The sequence below is a fragment of the Myotis daubentonii genome, chromosome 1 (assembly GCF_963259705.1).
Source record: "Myotis daubentonii chromosome 1, mMyoDau2.1, whole genome shotgun sequence".
Classification (NCBI taxonomy): Eukaryota; Metazoa; Chordata; class Mammalia; order Chiroptera; family Vespertilionidae; genus Myotis; species Myotis daubentonii.
The window spans coordinates 167,980,881-167,986,984 of NC_081840.1; the positions used below are offsets into that span (position 1 = coordinate 167,980,881).

The 6,104-nt window shown below is 42.2% G+C and overlaps 1 pseudogene; it reads right to left on the minus strand.

Annotated features, from left to right (window-relative positions):
- Nucleotides 1-314: 314 nt before the first annotated feature.
- On the minus strand, nt 315-1,549 carry LOC132227064 (glyceraldehyde-3-phosphate dehydrogenase-like; annotated as a pseudogene).
- Nucleotides 1,550-6,104: the final 4,555 nt, after the last annotated feature.

Here is a 6,104-nt window from a genome sequence, read left to right on the forward strand (position 1 = left end):
CCAATTTGAATAATAGTAAATTTATCATCTAAAACTTTGGAAGCCTGAAGGAAGCGACACATTTTTTAAGTACTGAAAAAGAAAACTCAACTGCAAATTCTTTTTTTTTTTTTTTTTTTTGGCTAGATATGGTGAACTTTATTGATCATGTATAACAGGGTGGGGCTCCCTAAATCCCTCCCCTTTTCGGGGGTCTGGGATGGAAACTGTGGAGGTCAGGAGATTCTCAATATGTTGGGGGAATGATCTGGGATAAGGACTCCTCAGCAGCTTAGGGCCTCTCTTCTCGCTGGGGCTGGTGGTCCAGGGGACTCTTACTTCTTGGAGGTCATGTGGATCATAAGGTCCACTATCCTGTTGCTGTAGCCAAATTCATTGTCATACCAGGAAATGAGTTTGACAAAGTGGTCATTGAGGGCAGCTCCAGCATTGAAGGTGGAGGAGTAGGTGTCCTTGTTAAAGTCATAGGAGACAGCCTGGTCCTCGGTATAGCCCAAGATGCCCTTGAGGGGGCCCTCTGATGCCTGCTTCAATACCTTGTTGATGTCATTGTACTTGGAAGCTTTCTCTAGCTGCCAGATCAGATCCATAACTGAGACTTTAGGTGTGAGAGCACAGAAGACCATGCCAGTGAGCTTCCCATTTGGCTCAAGAATGACCTTGCCCACAGCCTTGGCAGTGCCAGTAGAAGCAGGGATGCTGTTGTGGGCAGCCTCTTATCCATCATGCCTCAGCTTTCCAGAGAGGCCATCCACAGTATTCTTGGTGGCAGTGATGGTATGGACTATGGTCATGAGTCCCTCCATGATGCCAAAGTTGTCATGGATGACCTTGCCGGTGGGAGGGGGGCGGCAAGCAGTTGGTGGTGCAGAAGGCATTGCTGACAATCTTGAGGGGATTGTCATATTTGTCATGGTTCATACCCATCACAAACTTGGGGAATCCACAGAGATGATGATCCTCGTGGCTTTACCCTTCAAGTGAGCCCAGCCTTCCCCATGGTAGTGAAGACACCAGTGGACTCCACAACATACGCAGCACTAGCATCACCTCATTTGATGTTGGTGGGATCTCACTCCTGGACGATGAAGATGGAGCTTCCATTGATGACAAGCATCCTGTTCTCAACCTTGACTGTGTCTTTGAACTTGCCATGAGTATAATCATACTGGAACATGTACACAACGTAGTTGAGGTCAATGAAGAAGTCATTGGTGGCAACAATATTCACTTTGCCAGAATTAAAAGCAGCTCTGGACACCCTGGTCAGTGTGGCTCATTCCCATACACTCAAAGGGCTGGGGTTTGATTCTGGTCAGAGCCATACCTAGATTGTAGGTTCCATCCCCAGCTGGTGTGCGTACAAGAGGCAACCAATACATGTTTCTCTCTCACATCAATCTCTCTCTCTCTCCCCCTTTCTCTCTCTAAAAATAAATAAAAAATAAATCATTAAACATATCCTCGGGTGAGGATTTAATAATAAATAAAGAGCCCTGATGACCAGGGGCTCAATATGGCCAAATCCTCTTACTTCGACCTTCTCCATTCTGTCTCATGTTTGCGGCTGACACTGTACAGGAAGACAGAGCTGTTTGACAAACAGGAGAAACAGAGATGCTCAACAGTAAATTCTTTAGATGGCAAACTTATCCTTCAGAAATGAAAAAGTAATAAAGACATTCTCAGACAAAAGAAAACTCAAAGATTTTATCCCCAGCAAACCTTCCCTTAATGGTTGGCCAAAGGAAGTTTTTCAAGGAACGACAAAATGAAAAAGTAAGAATACTGAAGCATCTAGAAGGAAAAAGGAACAACAACGTAAAAAACAGAAGGATGTGTACATATAATAGACAATGTATATTATACATTATCTTTCCTTATGAACCTTGAGTCATGTTTGATAATTGAAAAAAAAATTACAATGCCATTTTAAATTCAAGTTACTAATATTTATAACTAGAGGCCCAGTGCACAATCCGGGAGCCCTCAGGGATGTCCTACTCATGAGGGGGACGGGCCTAAGCCACAGTCTGACCTCCCTCTGCAGGAGGCAAATGGGATGATCAGGGGAAGGCGCCACCCCCTTCACCCCACTGCTGCTGTCACTGCCGGCCACCATGGCTGCCTGCACTTATCGGCCCTCGTAGCCATTGCGGTTTTGTCAGGAAGGACGTCTGGAAGACGTCTGGTCTATCCAGTGTAATTAGCATATTACCCTTTTATTAGTATAGACTAGGAAGAAAAAGACACTTAGATGGAAGAGAGGCATTCAATCTTCACTAGAAGTTGTTAAGCATTGACACCCAGAAATGGTGCTAACTGGTGTGTGTCTGTGTTTGTGTGTGTGCAGTGATGCTCAGAGTAACCACGATGAAAATTATACAGATACACTTATTAACATTATAGGTACATTAAGATGGAGCCTTCGAAAATGTTCAAGTAAACAATGGGAAAGCAATAAAAAGGAAACAAAGGAAAAAGAATGAGAACCAAAGAAAACAAAGGGAAAACAATAAATTGATAGCCTTAAGCACCAACATATGAATACTTACCTTAAAAGGAAATGGCTAAAGTATGTCAATTTAAACAGTAGTTGGCAGAGTGGATGATCCCAACTATACGTATACTGCCTATAAAATTTTTTCAAATTCAATACAGGCAAATAGTAAAAGTGTAGAAAAGATATAGTATGTTAACATTAATCAACAAGACGGTAAAGGCTATATTAATATCTGGTAAAGTAGACTATAGAGCAGGGGTCCTCAAACTTTTTAAACAGGGGGCCAATTCACTGTCCCTCAGACCGTTGGAGGGCCGGACTATAGTTTTAAAAAAACTATGAACAAATTCCTATGCACACTGCACATATCTTATTTTGAAGCAAAAAAACAAAATGGGAACAAATAAAATATTTGTATTTGCATGTGGCCCACAGACCATAGTTTGAGGACCCCTGCTATAGAGCAAGGAAAATTACTAGAGACAAATATAAACATTGCAAAATTTAAAATATCAATCTTCCTGAGACACATAATCACCCCAAATGTGTATGCATCAAAAAATACAGCCTGAAAATACATAAACAAAAACTGATATAGTTGAAAGAAAAAAACAAAAAACAAAACAGAAAAATCCACAGTTATAGTTAGGAACTTTCACCCTCTCAGAAACATATAAAATTAATACATAAAAAATCAGTACGGTGGAACATTTACACATCAGAATACTAAACAGCTATAAAAATGAGGGATCTCTTACCCTTTGGGACAGCATGATGGCCCTGGAGACTATTATGTTAAATGAAATAACCAATCTGAGAAAGATAAATATCACATGATCTCACTTATTTGTGGAATGTAATGAACAAAATGAACTGATCAACAAAATAAGACTGGAAGAACGGAGGCATGGAACAGACTGACATACCTTGATGTGAGGATGGGGAGACAAGAAGAGATAAACCAGAGAACATATATATTTGTACTAGAGGCCCGGTGCACAAAAATGTGTGCACTCGGGGAGGTCCACCAGCCAGGCCTGTGCCCTCTCACAGTCTGGGACCCCTCGGAGGATGTCCACCTGCTGGCTTAGGCCTGCTCCCTGGGGGATTGGGCCTAAGCTGGCAGTCAGACATCCCTCTAGAAGTCCAGGATCCCTCGGGGGATGTCCACTTGCCAGCGGGGAGCAGGCCTAAGCTGCAGTCGGACATCCTTAGCGCGGCTGAGGAGGCGGGAGAGACTCCCACCACCACGGCTGTACTGGCAGCTGGCAGCCTGGCTTGTGGCTGAGCAGAGCTCCCCCTGTGGAAGCAAACTGACCACCAGGGGGCAGCTCTTGCATTGAGCATCTGCCCCCTGTTGGTCAGTGTGTGTCATAGTGACCAGTCATTCCCAGTCGTTCTGCTGTTAGGGTCAATTTGCATATTACCTTTTTATTATAGGCTAGAGGCCTGGTGCATGGTTGGGGGCTGGCTGGTTTGCCCTGATGGGTGTCCTGGATCAGGGTGGGGGTTCCGCTGGAGTGCTTGGCCAGCCTGAGTGAGGGGTTGAGGGCTGTTTGCAGGCTGGCCACAGCCCCTTCAGGGTGTCGGGGTCCTGTTTGGGTGCCTGGCCAGTCTGGATGAGGGGCTGATGGCTGTTTGCAGGCTGGCCAAGTCCCCCAGTGGGGACCCTCACCCCATGAGGGTGTGGCCATCCTGGGTGAGGGGCTGATGGCTATTTGCAGGCTGGCCATGACCCCCAGCCACACAAGCTCCCAGTGGAGGCTAGCTGGAAGCAGGTATCTGGGATTTATTTATCTTCTATAATTGAAACTTTGTTGCCTTTGAGCAGAGGCCACAGCTGGCCAGGGCAGGAAGGAAGCTTGGCTTCCTTCATTGCCGAGCAACCAAGCCTCCTGCTTGCTCCAGCTCCATGGCTGCCAGCCACCATCTTGGTTGGGTTAATTTTCATATAGTCGCTCTGATTGGCTGGTGGGCGTGGCAGGTTGTCCTGGCTTGTGAGTGTAACAGAGGTATGGTCAATTTGCATGTTTCTCTTTTATTAGATAAGATATGCATAGCCTATGGACACGGGTGATGAAAACCTGGGGGGGCGGGGAGGGGTAAGGGGATCTGGGACGAGGACAGTAAAGGAGGGGGAATGGGAGACATCTGTATTGTTTACTACCACCAATAATATATATATATATATATATATATATATATATATATATATATATATATATATATATATATATATATATATACAAAAAAAGGAACTCAAAGGAAATAAATTAAAAAATATGAGAAAAAATTCCTAAGGAAGTAGATCTGAACAACATAATCAATAGGATCTAATTAACACTTACAGAAAAGTCTATCAAATAATATAATACAGTACTCTTTTTTAATGCATCCATGGAATATACACCAAGAAAGACCATATCCTACACCATAAAACATACTTCAGCAAGTTCAAAATAACTGCAATCATACAGAGTTGATCATAATGGAATAAAATTATAAATAAGTAATAGAAAGAAAACAGAAAAATATCTAGATACATGAAAATTAAACACTTTACTTTTAAATAATAAATAGTCAAAGAGAAAGTGTCAAGGAAAATTACTTGGAAACAAGAACTACAAGATTGTGGCTGCTGTCCTGATAACCAAGAAGGCTAGTAAGTGACTAAGCGGCAAAGAACCCATACATGGTGAATACACAGGATAAAGAGATGATGCTCATCCAGGAAGGGGAGGAGGACAGCACAAGTTTTCATCATGCTACTCAGAAAGGCACATAATTTGAAACTGGAATTTTCCACTTAATATTATTGGACAGCAGTTCATGAAGGTCACTAGAACCTCAGAAAACAAACCTGCTGGTAATGAGGCATTAGTGTGTGATCTATCCTTCTAGGTGAGAAATAATCCAGCCTGAAAAGTCAATTGAAGTAAGGAAAAGAAATAAACAAACTAATTTCTTAGCAATCCATAACAATGTATTTAAGGAAAGATGTAATTTGTGGAGTAGTATATTAGTCAGAATTCTCCAGAGAAACAGAACCAATAGGATATACACATATATGGAAATATAGATAGATGATATAGATAGATATAGATATAGTTGTAGATATAGTTATAGATATAGTTATAGATATAGATAGATATAGATGATATAGATATAGATATAGATGATATAGATAGATATAGATATAGATATAGATATAGATATAGATATAGATATAGATATAGTATAGATATAGTATAGATATAGATATAGATATAGATATAGATATAGATATAGCATACGGGCGAGAGAGAGAGAGAGAGAGAGAGAGAGAGAGAGAGAGAAATATGTAATGGGATTCATTATAAGAGCTGGCTCGTGTGATTACAGAGGCGAGAAGTCCCACAAACTGCTACCTGTGAGCTGGGGAACCAGGAGAGCTGGTGGTGTAATTCAGTCCAAGTCCAAAGGTTACAGAACCAGGGAAAGTGATGGTGTAATTCTAAGTCTGAATCCAAAGGTCCCAAAAGTAGGAGCAGAGATGTCCAAGGACAGGAAGAGATGGATGTCCCAGACCCAGCAAAAAGAGCGAATTAGCCCTCCTCTGCCT